A 19,062-nucleotide genomic window follows, 5' to 3' on the forward strand; every position below is an offset into this window, starting at 1 on the left:
GGCCCGCGGGGCGGAGAGCTCTGGGGGAGGAGGGGAGAAGGGGGAAGGGCCGGGGAAGGGGGGAGGGGGGGAGAGGTAAGGGGAGAAGGGGGGAGGAGGAGGGGAAGAGGGGAGGGAGGAGGGCGGGGGAAATGGAGGAGGTGGAGAAGAGAGGAGGAGGGGAGGAGGTGGAAAGGGGAGGAGAGGGAGGGAGAGAGGAGGCGGGGAGGAAAAGGGGGAGAGGGGAGGGGCGGAGGAGGGGAGGAGGTAGAAAAACGAGGAGAGGGAGGGGGCGATGGAGGAGGTGGAGAGGGGAAGGGAGGGGGAGGAGGAGGAGGAGGGGGAGAGAGGAGGAGAGGGAAGGCGAGCTGGACACACACACTTCACACCACCAACGGATTCTCAGCAGGAGGACAGAAAAGAATAAGGGGAGACAGAGAACCCCTGACTGCTGCTGCCTTTTTTCTTTGCAAAACTTTTTATTATCGTACAATTTCCTACTTATAGAAAAGTTGCAAGAATTCCTGGATACCCTTCACCCAGATCTTCCAAACATTCACATTTCCCCATATTTGCTTTATCCTTTTATTTTTTCCTGCACCATTTGACAGTAAATTGCAGACGTGGTTCCCCTTTACCCTGAAATGCTGCAGTGTATTCACTTACTGAGAGCAAGGGCATTTTCTTACTTAAGCACAGCGCTATTATCAAAGCTGGGAAATTGACAATGACACAGTAATTGTGGAAGTCACAACCCTGATTCCCCTGTCCAGGCTTCCTTTTGTAAACTCCACTTGCGCGTGCCGGGAATCCAGCATCCCCTCGCCAACTCCAGGGAAGGGGTGACACCCCCACCCCCCAGCCCCTCCTGTTGTGTGGATCCATTTCAGGGATGCACTGACATCTGAGTCCTGCTGGGGGCTGAGGGGTGGGGGATAAGAGCAGAGGCCACCTGCGGGAGAATTTGCATCCCCATCCTTCCCCAGCACACCCTGGGGGCTGGTCTAGGAGCCCAATAGGACCAAACACTGCCCGACTGCTGTGTCCCCTCCTTCCCACTCCTTACGGAGAGCTCCGGGCTAGCAATGACCCCTACCACTTGTTGAGCCCACCAGAGTGCAGGAACTTTCAGTTTGTTGTTTGATTGAAATCTTATCCACCCAGGGAAATTAAGTGACGTCCCTCAGGGTCACACAGCTAGTAAGTGGCAGAGCCAGGATTTACCCCAGGCCTGATTCCCAGGGCCTTGGGCTTTCCACCACCACTGTGATGCTTGCCGCACATACTGGAACTTTCCTGAAATAAAACATTGGAAAAGTGGCTCGGTGACCCCAGGAGGCTCCTGGCCAGCTCGTGGCATGAACTGGCTAGTGACACCTCCTAGGGGAAGTCTTCCTTGTCCCATCAGCCATGGCATCACTCCACCATCTGCACCTTTTTCTCCCTAGTCTTTTGCCTTCGGTAATACATTGATGACAGTTTGATTCGCTCCATGGCTATGGGGTGGGCTCGGGGAGGGAGCTTACTGTGAACTATGTGTGTACTTGTCAGGCAGTCCACTGGGCATTGTCACAGAAAGCCCCTCATGTAATCCAATAATTATAGGAAGAGGTAATAAAATCCACGTGAGGTGCAGAAACAGGCTCAGAAGGCTGATGCAATTTGTTTTAAGACAGGCCCAGAGGCAAAGCTGAGCCTCAAATCTAGGCCTTGCTACCCTCAGTTTGGGGCTTTTTTTTTTTTTTTTTAAACCCCACGCAGCTATACTTTAGCAAGATGCAGGTGACCAGGGCCTTATCAAAGTTCCTGAAGTGGGTGCCTGCCCGCAAGAGGGCACCATGCCTCTCTGCTCCAGAGCAAGGGTCCCGGTGAGGAGGCTCCACGGTGGTGCCTCGTGGGCAGGCAGAGAGCACTTCCCGCTTCCAGCAGCAGGGGGCAGTATGGGCCAGAGAATCGTTAGGCATCGCTAATTGGCCGCAGACGCTCTTCCGTTTGGAACGGAGACCAGTGGACAGCAAACTTGGGGGTACACCTGTCCGGGGATCTTGTTTTTATTTTAACTTTTGACACTTTGTTCCTCATGGATTTTCTTGCACTCATTTTGATTTTTAAAAATCTCACGTTCAAATATTATTTCTCATGATTACTGAGATTTAAATTTTTAAAATTTTTTTGGTGTTTCCTTAAATTTTGTACCCCAGGCAAGTGCTTCACACAATGCTTCACTCACCTCACTCACTGGTCCTGGCCCTGGCTCCAAGGTACAGACTTTGGAGAAGTTTCCAAGGCGTATATAAGCAATAAGAAGCCGGATCTTAAATCTTCAACTTCTCCTGGAAAGAACATCTCCTAATATTCCCCTGGAACTGACCTTTCATAATCATAACCCCTTCTTCTCTTTCCCATGGTGTGTTGCCTGGTGTGTCAAAAGCTTTGGGGATGCCAAACAAAGGGACAATTTGAAATATCAGTGTAGGTGTTGAGGTTATAGGTCAGTCGTTTTCAACTTTGGCCGGACATTAGAATCACCTGAAGTACTTAAAAAATCCAATGCCCAGGTTACACGCTAGACTAATTAAATCCGAATCTCCGGGGAGTGGGACCGGGCACTGGGGGTATTTGAAGCTCTCCAGGTGATAACAAGCAATAGTGGTTGAGAACCACTGGCTACTAGGTTAGGATTTTGGAAGAAACACATTCAGCTCCAGAATATCTTCCTCGTTGGCCTGCCTCAGTCTGCATTTCCTACCATTCTAAGCCTTGAGCCGTGATACCATACACACTAATCAGTATTGACCAAAATAAGTTTGGTTACTTGTTTTTTTTTTTTTTTAAAGATTTTATTTATTTGAGAGAGAGAGCATGAGAGACAGAGAGCATGAGAGGGAAGAGGGCAGAGGGAGAAGCAGACCCCCTGCTGAGCAGGGAGCCCGATGCGGGACTCGATCCTGGGACTCCAGGATCATGACCTGAGCCGAAGGCAGTCGCTTAACCAACTGAGCCACCCAGGCGCCCTGGTTACTTGTTTTATATTGATTTTCACAGGAAGTAGAGGCTCAATTTGAAGGACTTGGTGTAAGTTAATTTCAGTAGGAAGTAGGCATATTTATCTAGTTAGGATTAGATTTGGTTGCATATAATGGAAAAATCCCAAATAACAGGGCCTTAAGACAGAAATCTGGAGGTAGGTAGTCCAATGCTGGTATGGCATCTCTATGGTCATAGGGGATTCAAGCTTCCTTTTATTTTCCTATTCTACCATTCTAGTGTGTACTTTCTATCTTTGAGGTCACCTCATGGTCCATGATGGCTGCTGGAGCACCAGCCATTATTATCCACATTCCAGGCATCAAGTAAAAGAAAATGGGAGAATGGGCTCCTTTAAGGAGCCTTCTCTTTTCCTTATATTTCATAGGCCAGAACTTTGTGAAATGCCTATCTACACAGAAGGCTGAGAAGTACAACCCTTTAGGTAGGTACCTTTGCTCCTCAAATAAAATCAAACCTCTTTAAGGAAGAAAGGGCAAATAGTAGGTAACTAGCAGTTTGTAGTTGAAGCATGGAGCCACTGCAGACCCAGAGCTTGACCGTGGGAGGGAACTAGAAGCTAGAGGCAGAATTAAGTGATTCTGAAGAAGGAATGATGATTCATTCATCTGGTTCCCAAAAACTTGCTGCTGTGGGTCTTTCAACAGGAGAAGCTTGTTTTCAGTTGGGCAGCTGGGTCAGGCCCTAGCTCCTTTTCCAACAAATTCCTAGTTCCTAAGCACAGCCGTCTCAGCCTTACTTTTGGGTCAGTCGACTCCCGGGGCAGCCCTCTTCCTCAAGAGCCCAGATCTAGAAGGCAGATCTAGAAGGTGCTTCCTGCCTGCCCTTGTGTGGATGGTAGAACAAGTCATTGCTGGTCTGGAGTCAGAAGGCACAGGGCATATCTTGGCCGACCCTGGCTGCATTCTGTGAAGCTTTCTTTTTCACTCCCCTGGAGAGTTAGTTGCACACTGTATCAGTTATGGTCTCAGCAGGAAGCAGAATCCAACTGGGTTCAAAGGACTATAAGGAAGGACGACTGGCAGCCCTCGACCGGCAGCCCTCGTTTTGCACGGTCTGATCTAGGTGAATTTCAATTATCACTAATCTCAATTGTTTTAAATTACGCCAGGCCCCCAACAAGCTGGTTAAAATTTCAGTTACACTGGTATAGTAACTGTGAGCAAGTGCAGAAAGCTTCAATTGTGAAGGTCTAGTTGGACTGCTAGCCCTTTAGTCCAGAAATCACTACGTGAACAGCAGACACACAGTGTGATCGGTGACCAGTCATGTCACCTCTTTCCAAGACAGTAGGTGACTGGCCACTGCATATCGGTCACTCGGTTCATGCAGCACAGACAGCAAAGCATGCAGTTGTGGTGCCTCGTCTCCCACGGATGAACTCAGGGGACATTTTACAAAGATGGATAACAAACAGGGAACTGGCCAATAAAGATGAAAATGCAGCAAAGCAATGAAACGTGATAGAAATTGGAATATAGATGGGAGTTAGGAACAGGCAAGGCACTTGTTCAAACTCCTCCTGGCAAGACTTTCCAAAGAAATACTTTCTCAATGTCTGTAATGTTTCACATTAGTGTATTTAATATTTGTACTACTTTTTCTCTTAGCAACAGTAATGTTTTCACAAACCTTTTGAAAGGTCAGTCGTAATTTTCCCCACGGATCATTAAGGTTATTTTGCACAGTTGCAGCTTGCTTGGTCCATTTTACAGCCTCCAAAACCATGGTGAGGACCCCTATATTTAGAGAGATATGGGGGCATCCAGGTGGCTCCGTCAGTTTAGCGTCTGCCTTCGGCTCAGGTCATGATCCCAGGGTCCTGGGATCGAGCCCCGCATCGGGCTGTCTGCTCAGCGGGGAGCCTGCTTCTCTCCCCTGGCTTGTGCTCTCTTGCACACTAATAAATAAAATCTTTTTTAAAAATAAAAATTAAAAAGAGAGAGATACGGGCGTTCTCAGCAAGTGAGCAAGGGAAAGCGGGGCATTCTGAAGCTAGCCACGGCGGGGAGCACGCTGTAGGGCAGGAGGATTGGTCGCAGGGGTGGGTGTGCAAACAGTGGTACTGGAACCTCAGAGCAGGAACACGGGGAGAGCTCTGCGCAGAGGGACGCGACCACAGACAGAAAATGCAGGCCAGCGCCCAGAGGGGGACTGGGAGAAATATCTTAACACTTGCCTCTGCGGGCCTCCCCCTTCCCCCTCCCCCCAGCTTGGCGGGTGCTTTCTTCCCACTGGGTGCACCCAGCTGAAAGGCAGCCGGCAGTAGGTCCAGGCAATGCAGTCTGTCTGGTCAGGTTCCCAGGGCAAATGACAGGGTAGCGGTGGGCGGAGCCTGGAAAGGGGCGGAAGTACACTTAGCATGCGTTGACATTTTTATGTCCATGCCCTGCAGTCCAGGGCAAAGTCACCTGCATTTCTGGTGCTCAGTGCTAACACATTCCCTTGGTAAAGACTAAGTGAACACACATGGGAACGTGGGGTTCCATTCTTCCAACACAGGGCTCCTGACATCTGCGCCCTGGAATTCCCTTGGTGCTGTTTGTCATATTGGCTGGGACACAAAACACAAACAGGGTCAACGGGAAGGAGAAAAAGCGAACTCCATGTTTTTCAGCCAGTGTTTATAGGGAAAATTTCTAGGGAGAGTCCCCCAAACTCGGTAGATTTTCAGCAAGATGGGCTGGGAAAGTTTCAAATTACATTCTAAATGCAACAGACAGAATGTCAGGGCGGGCGTGGGTACATCTCAGATGTTACTGCATATAAAGCATATTGCTTGGGATCAACTGTTCAAGCATTTTACTTTCTGTCATGAGTTTCTGTAACTTATATAAGGCATTTCATGTGCTTTAAGCTACATCTCTGGAAATCTCTTGGGGGCCTGGGACCTTTGTTAAACAAAAATTCGCTATTTAAATAGAAAGGAAGCGCTGGTTGGCCTTCAGCAGAATGCTAGGCTTTTTGCAGCTCTATTGCTCTGAGGCTGATTCCGGAGGAGCATCTCCATCCAGGAGGCCCCAGGCCCTGGGGGTCTCCCCACGAAGCCCATGTTGCTGGCTTCCTTGCAAGAGGGTGAAGAGGATCGGTAGGGCAGAGTTTCTCAGCCTCAGCACTACCGACATCTGGGGCCGGATAACCCTTTGCTGTGGGTGTCGTTCTGTGCAATGCCGGACGCTCATCAGCATCCCTGACATCCACCCACTAGATGCCCGCACGGCCGGTTGCAGCTGCCACAGCCCAAGTCTGCAAAATCAGCCCCTCCCCACCACTGAGAGGTTAAGAAGCAGTGAGAGAAGAGGGTCCCAGCGAAGCCCTCACAGAAAAGAGCCGTGCAAAAAATAGCTGAGGCAGACCTTATTTGTCTGATGCTCCAAATTCAGGGACTTATAAAGAAACCGTATTTCCCAAGCCAACATTCAGCGCACGTGACTTCAGGGAGGCTTTTTAAAGAAAACACTCTTCTGTGAGTTTATTTCTTCACCAGCAGTACACAGGTTGTACTACATTTGTGTAGGGGTTTTTCCCCCCCTCCTCTCTTCCCCCCTTTAATTCTCACGACCATCTCCCTCAATAAAGCTCTTGCATGTCTAATCCCATCTTGGCTCCTGCTTCTAGGAGGATTTAAACTGGTTCAATGACTCAGTGCTGCTGCCGAGGAGGCTCCGTGGGCCCCCCCCAGGGGATGTGGCTACAAGAGAGTGGGCCTCAGCTGCCAACACCCCCACCCCTCCGGGACAGGAGGCCAGGCTGCCCCTGGCTGCCTCTGGGCAATGACTGAGCACGGCAGAGGGGCTCGGGGCTCTCGGGGCTCGGCAGGGGCCCCGGTGCCACACCCTTCCCACCCAATGCCGCCCTGGGGACAACTCTAATGGGGAAGTTCAGCCTGCAGAGTCCCCAGCGGCCTGGCCAAGATTTTCTCAGAATTGCACTGCGGCCTGTGGCCTGGGGCCCTTCCTTCTCAGTCCTTCTCTCCCTCTCTGCTTAAGCAGGGGGGCTGGGCCTGTATTGCAGAGGGCTCCCCCTGCCTGTTCCTGCTTCCTCAAACCCTTGATCCCTCACAGGTGTTTCCCCAAATAACCCTCTTGCAATTCTAATCCCATTTTGCTGTCTGCTCCTCAGAGGATCAGACAAGTAATGGATTCCCTTCACTACAAAAATGGACTTGTATAAACCCGGATTGTTTGTAGCAAAACTACATCCCAGGTAATCGAATAGTGATAATACTTAGTACCAGAAAATTGGGATGTATGATCACGCCCCCTAGGTTTCCTGAGAGTGGACTGTATTTCTAAGTCAGGGTTATCTGTACTAAGAATGGTCATTTCTTACTGCCTTCCCTACCCCTTTTACTGGGACTTCCTCCAATAATTCAGAAGGCACCTGCACAGCAATGGTATCCTAATTCCCCCTCCTCCCCGCGCCGCCCCCCCGCTGGCCGCCCCTGCCAACATGGCTTTGGAATTCCATTCTATCCAGATAGAGAAAGGGAACCCTGGATCTGTTCAGGTGACAGAGATATGAATACTCTAAACTAAGCTGCTATCCCCACCCCCGCCCCCCCACAAATCCCCCTCCTTATTCTCATCCATCCCTTCTTCCTCTTCCAATGGGATGATCCTTATCCCACCATGAAGATATGAGACTAGGATAGAGAGAAGGCTGCAACTTGAAGGTCAAGGCTTTGCCTTTGCAGTGAGAAAGAGAAAAAGCAGTCCCTGGCAGCAGGCTCCGACCAGCCTGGGGCTCACAGCGAGACTGCGAAGTTCTGCTGCTGAATACAGCCGATCTCACGGATCACATCAGGCAAGGTCTTCCACAGTCATGTCTGAGGGCAGACAAAATCAAGGCCAATGTGTAAACCCCCAAACCCACCCAACGTCCCCCACTCCCAGCTAACGCAAGTGATGGCTGTCTCTTTACCAACCACAGCTTCAGCTCCGCTGTTTTTGTCTCAGCTTCTATATAAAAATTGAGATACCCAATCATAGAATGGATCCTGCTTTCTTTAAACTGCCCCCACAGTCCTTAACACAAGTTCTATTCTAACTCCCTTGTAACACCTTCAGACTGAGAGGCCCCTGGACTCCTCATCTAGACACGTATGCAGTCTCCCTCACTGCAACAAATCAGTAAATCCAACTTTGTTCCTGGTGGTCTTTGGCTGTGGGCAGAGACAGGTGGTCCACAGGTGGCCAAGTCCTGGCCTGTCCTGGGACTTCAGCTCCTGGGCCTGTTTCCAAGGTGCTGCATCCATCCTATGAGCGAAAAAGAGAAGAAACTGAAGGCAAGACAATGACCAAAAAAAAAAAAAAGAAAGAAAGAAAGAAAAGAAAAGAAAAGGCTTCATAAATACAGTTGAGGTGTAGATGAATCTCCTGACTCTGGTTCCAATTCTAACTAGTTGCTCTGCGGCCTTGAACAACTCATACAAAAGTGGAGCTACATGTATCCTTCAGAGGTCTGCAAAGTAAGTTTTAAACAAGTCAAGGATGAGAACAAGTGGGCCCAATGGCCGGCATCCAAAAAGCACTTCTAGTGGCTGGGAGGAACTGGCAGGGTGAGGGAAAGATGGAAGGTACAGAGAACATGATGGTGAAAGTCTGATCATCTCAGGGAAAGAGAAGAGCTAAGAACATCAGAGGGAGACAGAGCTGTACATGGAACCTAGAAGACAGAGAAAAGGGGAGGCCAAGTTCATCCTGACTGGGAATCCTCTGCCCTTGAAGTATTCCTCACCCAAGGGAAAACAGATCTGGGGAGAAATGGTGCCGGGCTGGCAAGATTGGGCAGATAAGCACCGAGAGAGGGGTCAGGGAGAAGAGGAGAGGGACATCCACCCCCGGGGAATGGAGTTCAAAGTCCCCCGCTGAGTGTGAGCTGAAGCGGGAGCCCCAGATGGACAAGGGTTCCCCTTACCTTTATGTGTCAGAAGGAAGCTAGACTCCAGAGCAGGTGCCAGGGCCCAGGCTCACAGCAGCCTTTACCCAAGACTCCACCTTGGGTTCTCCGAGCAGCCACCAATTTAGAAATGCACAGGCCTTTCAAGAGAAACAACAGATCAATAACGAGGGCGGCCTTCCAGAGACTCAAGAGGCCAAAATTAACAGCCCAACCTCGAACGGGTGAGAGGAAGCAGTTAGGAACACAGACACTTTCAAGGAGGGACGAGACGAAAGGGGCCGTGAGCTCGAAGACGAGCGTCAGAGAGGTGCCTGGAAGGGTTTCCGCACTTCCCACCTGCGCCCGGCTGGAGGGTCCCGAAGCCCCGCCGTCCTCGCACCCCGCCACCCTTCCGAGCTGCGGACTTTAACTGTGGGAGGGAGATGCATGCTCACCCCCCCTCGCAAAAAAGCGGGCCCAAACCGTGAGGTGAGGGGTCTGCTAGAGCAAACCTCTTGTGTCCTCAGCGGTGAAGACGTTCGCCAGAAACTCACTCGGCAAGCCCGTGGCACAGTTTCATGGATAAACGGGCTCGTTCTCCATCCGCCCACGTCCTCGACTGGGGTCCTGGCAGCTTCCTCACTCGCACGCCGCCGCGGCCTTAAACGTGCCTTCAACGCGCTTCTGCGCTCCGATCAGTGCCCTCTACCCGGAGGCCCACGTGCAAGGCTCCTTTGCGGGCAGGGCCGAGCGGGGCTCACGGCCTCCTCGGTGCTGTCCCACCCTGACCAGAGGGCGGTTCTCGGCTGTGTGCGGAGGGGCGGGCGTGCCGAGGGACGAGGACCGACCCGACTTCGCGAGACCAACGGCGCCAACCGCCTGGTGAGATCCAGCCAACGGCCGCCGGCCCCGCCCCCCACGATCCCGCCCGCCCCCGCATGGCCCCGCCCCGTCTCGCACCGCCCCGTCTCCCCTCCGTCCAGCCCCCCGCCCCCGCATGACCCCGCCCCCGTCTGACCCCGCTCTACCCCGTCCAGCCCCGCCCCAACCTGGCTCCGCCCCAGCCCGGCTCCGCCCCAGCCGCCCCCGCCACGCCCTACCATTGCCGGCTCCGCCCCTCCCGGCTCCGCCTGGCCCCGTGCCGTCCGGCTCCTCCCCCTTCCTGCCCTTCCCCTCCCCAGCAAGTCCCCGCCTACGCCACGCCCCTGCCGCATTCGTTTCCCCACCCTCACAGCCTAGCCTCCGCCGCATCGTCGCTCCGCCTTGGTCTCAAGCTCCCTCCCCTCCCTTAGGCGTCGCCCGCAGGGTATCCTACTCCAAGCCTCAGGGTCTTTCTCACCCCTTGGGCCTCTGAGGCCCAGGCATCTTTTGCACCAGTTGTCCTCACCGTGGTCCATTTCATAGTTTAAAATCGTGGCTTGGAAGTGGGAGGCAGGATGGAGAGCGGGGACAGTTTGGACATAGGCCTCAAGACCTGCCTCATTCTCCCCTGAGAGATGAGGAGGAAGGAAGGGTCTGCATGTCCGGCCTCAGGGCTCTTGCCTCACAGCCCCAGGATGAGAGCTTTACCTTATGAAGTAGAAAGATCTGGAAAGATAAGGGGCTGAGGTAACCCAGGATCTTTGGATGGGGATTTTTTTTGTTGTTGGCATTTGGGGGGCAGCTCTTGGAGATGCCTGGGAGGAAGATGTGCCCTGAGCACCAGCAGTCCTATATGTAATGGTCCTTTTGTGGCAAGAGCTCTTTCATTGGGATTTGCTGGAAGAATTTGACCAGCCAAAGAGACAAAGCTCGTGATTCCCTTCCCCCTTCCTCATGTCATGGCTTATGCAGCATCTTGGAGCATCTGTTCAGAGAAGGGCCAAGGATGGTGTCTGTTCTGCAGAAGCTCATCCCTAGTGTAGCCATTATCTTCAAAACCTTCCTGTTTGGGTCCTTAAAGAACCGGGGAAAGAGGACTTGAAATATGTCAATTCAGAAACTTAAGAAGGGACTAAAACATCGTAGAAGTGTCCACTCTTTCCACCCCAAACCCTGGGTATGCTGAGGTGGATCAAGAATACTCCAGGGGCGCCTGGGTGGCTCAGTCGTTAAGCGTCTGCCTTCGGCTCAGGTCATGATCCCAGGGTCCTGGGATCGAGCCCCGCATCGGGCTCCCAGCTCAGCGGGGAGCCTGCTTCTCCCTCTCCCACTCCCCCTGCTTGTGTTCCCTCTCTCGCTGTGTCTCTCTCTGTCAAATAAATAAATAAAATCTTTAAAAAAAAAAAAAAAAGAATACTCCAGAGTGCCACCCTCTCCAACTGAGCCTGTTTGGTTATGTGTTTATTTACTTATTTTTTCTCAGTGGCTTGATTGTGGGTTTCCTCTCCCCTTCAGGTGAGAAAAATATTAGGTTGCTACTAAAGAAACAGTAGTTCTCTCTGCAAAGGTTTGGATCAAGATTAAATCTTGAGGTGAGCCTGTCTCTTATAGGTGCAGAATCTATAACCTTCTAGCTGCTCTGGCCGTCAGCATTGTTGAGGACCATGATACAGTGCATGATTTCTTTTCCTTTTTTTTTTTTTTAAGATTTTATTTATTTATTTGACAGAGAGAGCACAAGCAGGAGGAGCAACAGGCAGAGAGAGGGAGAAGCAGACTCCCCGTTGAGCAGGGAGCCCGATGTGGGGCTCGATCCCAGGACCCCAGGATCATGACCCAAGCTGAAAGCAGACGCTTAACAACTGAGCCACCCAGGCGCCCCAGTGCATGATTTCTTTTTAAAGCATCCAAAATGTAAGTTATTAGTTAAAGGATATTGCTAGGAAATCATTGCAATATGCTTTAATTGGTTTACAGATTAATGTAGCTTGTTTTCTAATGTAAGTAACGTGCAATATATTCTGTTGCCTTGGGAGCAATGCTAGAAACAAAAGCTCCGAATTGGGAAAATTGAATGAAAATTGCCTAAGAGTCCTCATCACATTTTCTTACTGCCCCTCCAGCCTCAGCCCCACATAACATTCCTCTTCTAGTTTAGAAGTGTCTTAAGCAGCTCAAGAGAGCATGCCCCACTTGTTGAATGAATGGGTGAATGCTATCATCACCTAAGGTTTGTAATCTCCCCCGCCCCCCACCCCACCTGCCACATGTTTGAACCTTTCCTTCTAGCTCTTCACAGGGCAGCTGCTTCTCCACCCACACTTAGCCTTAGCACCATGTCTTCCACATCGGACGTATTCCATAGGAGTGAGTTGACATAACTGAATTGAGTTGGACACCCAGCAGAATAAATACCACACAGTTTAGTGCCACTGGTGCTAAAATTCTTCATGCAGACCAAAGCAGATGTGATGCCATGTTCAATTATTGCTCAACTCTTGGCAAGGATCTGAAGACAGATAGAAACATCTTGATCTATTTGTGCAAGAAGTCTGTGATTGCAGCATCTGCAGCAAGTATAAATTTTTATCTTAAAAATTGATGTCTCTGGCCTGGAGAAAATAAATTAGATTGATTTTTTTTTTTTAAACACCAAAGACAGAGACTTCATTATCTCGAAAGGGGTTTGCTATCCATATTATTTAAGGAAAACATAATTGAAGATACAACTTCATCCTGGGTATACTGGACTGATTTGACACTAGACTTTTTTTTAAAAGGTATAGGGCACTTTTGTCTTCATTACTGAAACATCTCTGTAACTGGTCCTTCTCAAAGAGACTATCTGCTGAAATATCACTAGGTTACCATTCAGGCGGAAGTGAGGAAGATTTCTGGGAAGGTGTAACTCCTGACTGGAAGGATCGCCTCTGAAGAACATATCTCCCCATTGTCCTTCCTTCAGCTGGGCCTCAGTTTCTGCAACTGTAAAATGAATGGGCTGGTCGCCAGATAATCTTTAACATTCCTTCTAATTAAAACTTTCACAATTCTTTGTTTTTGTTTTTGTTTTGTTTTTGCCAGCAGAAATGAAGGGCAATTGGTCAGCTAATACCAAATGATGAATCTTAGGTGTTTGTTGTCGTTGTTATTCAAAGTGATTCTGTGGGCACCTAGGTGGCTCAGTCTGTTAAGCCTCTCCCTTCGGCTCAGGTCATGATCCCAGGGTCCTGAGGTTGAGCCCCACAGCATCAGGCTCAGTACTCAGGCGGGGAGCCTGTTTCTCCCTCTTCCTCTGCCTGCTGCTCCCCCTGCTTGTGCACTCTCTCTCTCTCTTTCTCTCTGTCAAATAAATAAATAAAATCTTAAAAAAAAAAGTGATTCTTGTAAGGAAAGACTTCTGCTGTCACTAGGCCTCCCAAAGTATTTGTGTCCACAGGTAAGGGTTTGCATTTCAAATAGAAACCCTGAAAATAGCAGGAGGGTGAAGTCTGGCCTCTGTAAACCAGGCATTGCTTAGAATGAGTCACAGACTATCTTAAAAATACTGGAAATCTTAATTAGTGTTTTTTCTTCTTAAATCAGTTTTACTGAGATGCAATTGACCTACACTAAAATGCACACATTTGAAGGGAACTGCTGATCAGTTTCGACAAATATTTGCTCCCAGAGAAACCGCCACCCCCTTTACCCCCACACTTTCCCTCATGTCCTTTTGTAGCCAGTCCTCATCAGACTGGATCTTCAGTGTAGCTACATCACCCCTTTGCATCCCATTTTTTTTTTTAAGATTTTATTTATTTGACAGAGAGAGACACAGCAAGAGAGGGAACACAAGCAGGGGGAGCGGGAGAGGGAGAAGCAGGCTTCCCGCGGAGCAGGGAGCCCCATGCGGGGCTCGATCCCAGGACCCTGAGATCATGACCTGAGCCGAAGGCAGACGCTTAACGGCTGAGCCACCCAGGCGCCCCTGCATCCCATTTTTTGACTTTCCTAGGGACACAGAGGTGAACAAAGGCCACGACCCTGCACTCAGGGGGCTTACAAGCTCTGTAGGGTGAGCAATTCTTCAGTAAGCCCAAGCTGCAGCTTAACTAATTCAGCCTCTCTTACTGGATAAGGAGACAAGACTCTGTTTAGACCTTTGGAGGATGCCCCACGTGGGGCGTCCCCTCACACTTGAAACAAATCGTTTTTTCCCTTAGGGCGCCTGGGTGGCTCAGGGGGTGAAGTGTCTGTCTTTGGCTCAGGTCATGATTCCCGTTTCCTGGGATCAAGCCCCACGTTGGGCCCCTGCTCAGTGGGGAGTCTGCTTCTCCTTCTCCCTCTGTGTGCACTCTCTCTCAGATAAATAAATAAGATCTTAAAAAACCCAAAAAACCGAAAAACCCAAATTGCGTTTTCCCATAGGATGAGGAAGTTCTTACTATGTCTCCTACAGCTGAATACCAATGGTGTCTTTCCTTCTGTTCCTTTTTTTTTTTTTTGCAACAGCTCTGGAAGCCAACCCAGAGCTCTGAGTGGGTAACAGTGGGGAGCAGAATTGCTGGGTTCTTCAGATGCATTTTGTTCTCCTTCTCTTGAAGGTGGTGGCTTGTTTTAGAAAAACACTTAGCCCACAAGAATTATTTGTTTTTCTGAAGAATCATGATGTAATAGTACATGTCTACACTCAGTGGGACAAACAACGTAGAATAAGTTGGCAAAGTTAGATACAAGACTGGTTAATATCCCACAGGGCCATGAAACCATAACCTTTGAGGTTATCTTTTCTACTGGCCAGATTTCATTTGCATCTCTACTTGACAAAAATCATTCCCAACTTACCAATTTTCTACAAATGAAGATATACTCTTAACAGAGTCTAGGTCCCAATCAATAGTAAGTCAACCAAAAATTTCATTTCCTTATAGCACTGGATGATCTTTAAGTGAACTTGTTAGACAATGCTCTGGAAGACTCAGAAAGGACATTCAGTCCATCATTTTGCATAATTTTCAAGTTTTGGATAATCTGTCTTTACACGATTGACCATAATCCTGCAAAATAATAACCAAGCCTCATTAGACCAAAGGGACAAGTGCCTCTTCCGTGGCCTGTTGAGCTGTTGAAGCTGATGATACTACTACCCTTATATCAGATGTCTTTCTCCCCAGATCTCTCCTCTATCACCCGGGGGAGTTGGGGATGTCTTAGTACAATCTGGCGGAGGAGTTACTTCTTGCAGCTTCCTGTTTGGTGTCTTCCTGTAATGGCAAACACCATTGCTCAAGAATATTTGGCTTTCCTGAAAAAAAAAAAACTGGGGCTCTGAATAAAACGATTGATTCATTCTTCTTTGGCAACTTCGTTTTATTTTATTTATTTGTCAGAGAGAAAGAGCACAAACAGGGGGAGCGGCAGGCAGAGGGAGAAGCGGTCTCCCTGCTGAGCAAGGAGCCTGATGTGGGACTCCATCCCAGAACCCTGGGATCATGACTTGAGCCAAAGGCAGATGCCCAACAGACTGAGCCACCCAGGTGTCCCTATTTTATTTTATTTTTAAAAGATTTTATTCATTTATTGGAGAGAGAGCGAGAGGGAGCATGAGCAAGAGGAGGGGCAGTGGGAGAAACAGACTCCCCAATGAGCAGGGAGCCTGAGGAGATGGGGCTCCATCCCATCTTCCCCCCCAACGTCGTGACCAAAGCTGAAGGCAGATGCTTAACCGACCTCGGCACCCCCTCTTCAGCAACTTTATTTATTTATTTATTTATTTTAAAATATTATTTATTTATTTATTTGACAGAGACACAGCGAGAGAGGGAACACAAGCCTGGGGAGGCGGGGAGAGGGAGAAGCAGGCTTCCCACTGAGCGGGGAGCCCGATGCGGGGCTTGAACCCAAGACCCTGGGATCATGACCTGAGCCCAAGGCAGCTGCTTAACTGACTGAGCTACCCAGGCGGCCCCCTCTTCAGCAACTTTATTTTTTAATTTTTTTTAAAGATTTTATTTATTTATTTGACAGAGAGAGAGCACAAGCAGGGGGAGCGGCAGGCAGAGGGAGAAGCAGGCTCCCCACCGAGCAGGGAGCCCAACGTGGGGCTTGATCCTAGAACCCCAGGATCATGACCTGAGCCGAAGGCAGTTGCTTAACCAACTGAGCCACCCAGGCGCCCCTCTTCAGGGACTTTAAACTGAGCTTTTAGTGACTTTACTTATAGAAAGACATCTAAGCAGAAGAAGGGAAATAGGCAGATCCTGAGTCATAGTAATCCCTATGCCAGAGGCCCCAGAGAAGGCTTGCCCTAATGCTCTGCAGGTCTATGTCATTAGGAGCACCAAAATACTGAGTGAAGACATCAACAGCCACTAAAAAGTTTTATAAATACATTTTAAAAAATTGAATTATAGTTGACACGCAGTATCAATATTGTATGAGTTCCAGGTGTACAACGCAGTGATTTGATGATTATATACATTATGAAACACTCACCATGGTAAGTGTAGTCCCTGCACAAAGTTATTACAGTATTATTCAATGTGGTTTGAAGTGGTAGGGTTTGGAGTCGACGGCCAAGAAAGAATTGAGACATCTTTGGTGCAAAAAGGTAGTTTTATTAAAGCACCGGGACAGGACCCTGGGCAGACAGAGCTGCACTGGTATTGTGAGGGGTAACTGATTATATACTATGGAGTTGGGGGAGGTAAAGACCAAGGGAATTTTCCAAAATGACTTTCACATGCTAAAGAAGACTTGCCGGATCCTGGAGGCCTGGCTATTGTCAAGCTCAGGTTGTTTTTTCCTCTAGCAAGGCATTAATGTAAGACGGTTGGGAGTTTCCTGGAGGAACGTTATACCCTGCCTGCCTCAAGTATTTGTCAATGGGCTGCAGGTTATAAGGAGATTTAATTGTATCTACATTTCCTGCTGCCTTTGTTCCCCACATTATTATTCAGGTGCTGTATATATTCTATATTCCCTATGCTGTATTTTTCATCCCTGTGACTTATTTATTTTATAACTGGAAGTTTGTACCTCTTCATCCCATTCACCTCTTTTGCTCATCCTCCCACCGCCCTCCCCTCTGGCAACCACCAGTTTGTTCTATTTATGAGTGTATTTCTGGGTTTGTTTGTTTTTTTTCATTTGTTTTGTTTTTAAGATTCCACCTATAAGTGAAATCCTATGGTATTTGTCTTTCTCTGTCTGACTTATTTCACTTAGCATCATACCTTCTAGGTCCATCCATGTTGTTGTGAATATAGATGTATTTTGGAGTGCCACCTGGTGTCTTGGAGGACCCTCCCTGTGCCTCCCCCACTCCCCAAACAGGAGGCTGGAGTCCACCTCTAGGTCTGCCACTTTCTTACAGGTGACATTAAGTAATAGTCACACATTATTTGCATTTAAACTTAAAAAAAGAAAGAAGAGGAAGAGGACAGTTAGCCCTGTAGGACTCGCAGGGTGGTTATAAGAACCAATTCAGAGTTTACTGAGATATTAAGTGCCAGGCACCCAGTGCTGCATGTGGGATAAAGCTGCAGTAATGTTTGTGAGGGTACTTTGCAAATCGAAAGAGGTGTCATTAATTGAGATCAAAGGCCCATGACAGTTAGCCTGCAGGCTGGGCCTCCTGGGTGGTTGCAGGGATCAGGGGTAAGTAAGATGGGGGTGATGGTGGGAAGAGACTTAACCTGGTGGGATGTCGGATGATCCTGCTGGTGTTCAGCCTGCAAAGGAGCTCAGACAACACTGTGGGTGGCTGGTGGCCAAGTAATTAGTGTCTTGTGAAAAGAAAGGGATCAAGAATGGAACTGGTCCCTATGGGGTCTCGTGAGCCCCAGGGAGCCCACCCAGGGTCCAAAGTACACACTGAGTCTAAGTCTGAGGCAGAGCCAGTGGCTCTTTCATTCACCCCCAGGCCCGTGGACTTGGATTTTGGCTAAAAATATGCTTCCCCTCAAATTACAGAGCAGTCACAAAACGAGTTTCTGAGTAGCCCTTCCCATATGGCAGGCTGCTTTCCCTGAGCTCTGAGGAGCAGCCTGACCCCCTCGCAGCCCTAGTACCAAGGTTAAGTTCTGAACAGATTTTAGTCCCTCTAGCCTGTGTCTTTGAGAGGTCAGAGCTGAACGTCTTGGGCCACAGGAAGAACCCATGAAGGGCTTTGAATTCACTTCGGTAGCTGGTGCTGGGACTCCTCTTTCTTTTATTTATTTATTTATTTATTTATTTATTTTTTATTTATTTATTTTTTTTTAAAGATTTTATTTATTTGAGAGAGAGAGAATGAGAGAGACAGAGCATGAGAGGGGGGAGGGCCAGAGGGAGAAGCAGACTCCCCGCCGAGCAGGGAGCCCGATGCGGGACTCGATCCCGGGACTCCAGGATCATGACCCGAGCTGAAGGCAGTCGCTTAACCAACTGAGCCACCCAGGCGCCCTGGGACTCCTCTTTCTAGGGGGGAGACCAATACCCCCTCTCCTAGGGCTGGTTGTCAGCTCCCTGGAGACATCTTGGCTTGGGAAGATCATCAGTTGAGGAGTGTGTGGAGCAATGGAGTTCCGAGTCACTGGAGGTGTGAGCAGCGTTTCTGCTGCTACATCTTCTAGTCTTTTCCAACCAGTAGCCTCTCAGGGAATAACATGAGATCTCTGACCAGAGGGGTGTGAAATCTGGCCAAACCGGTCCCAGCACCTAGCGGTGGGGAGGAGGGAAGGGAGGCTCAAAGTCTGAAATGCTGGACTTAATAGAGGCTTGCAGGAGCTTTTGGAGACATTTAACAACCACAGAATCTTGAGTTTTAATATATATTTAAATATATTTTTAAAGTTTATTTATTTAAATAATCTCTACACCCAATGTGGGGTCCGAACCCATGACCCTGAGATCAAGAGTCATGTGTTCTTCTGACAGAGCCAGCCAGGTGCCCCAAGTTTTAAAAAGGAAATTTTCATTGTATTGTATTAATTAATTAATTAATTAATTTTTAAAAAGTTTTTTTTTTTTTTAGATTTTATTTATTTTTTTAGAGAGCGAGCGAGAGAGAAACAGCATGAGAAGGGAGAGGGTCAGAGGGAGAAGCAGGCTCCCCGCTGAGCCGGGAGCCCGATGTGGGACTCGATCCCAGGACCCTGGGATCATGACCTGAGCCGAAGGCAGACGCTTAACCATCTGAGCCACCCAGGTGCCCTAACAAGTTTTTTTTTAAAGATTTTATTTATTTATTTGTCAGAGAGAGAGAACACAAACAGGGGGAGTGGCAGGCAGAGCAGGCAGAGGGAGAAGCAGGCTCCCTGCTGAGCA

General features: G+C 49.0%; 1 long non-coding RNA gene across 1 annotated transcript; it reads right to left on the bottom strand.

Annotated features, from left to right (window-relative positions):
* Window positions 1–6,468: 6,468 nt before the first annotated feature.
* On the bottom strand, window positions 6,469–9,788 carry LOC115943898 (uncharacterized). The gene is made up of 4 exons (XR_014144329.1): window positions 9,465–9,788; window positions 8,947–9,068; window positions 8,384–8,490; window positions 6,469–8,285 (listed from the first exon to the last, which is right to left on the bottom strand). It is a non-coding gene; the product is annotated as an uncharacterized LOC115943898 (long non-coding RNA).
* Between the last annotated feature and the right edge of the window lie 9,274 nt (window positions 9,789–19,062).

The sequence above is a fragment of the Leptonychotes weddellii genome, chromosome 1 (assembly GCF_054177405.1).
Source record: "Leptonychotes weddellii isolate Sample4059 chromosome 1, ASM5417740v2, whole genome shotgun sequence".
Taxonomy (NCBI): domain Eukaryota; kingdom Metazoa; phylum Chordata; class Mammalia; order Carnivora; family Phocidae; genus Leptonychotes; species Leptonychotes weddellii.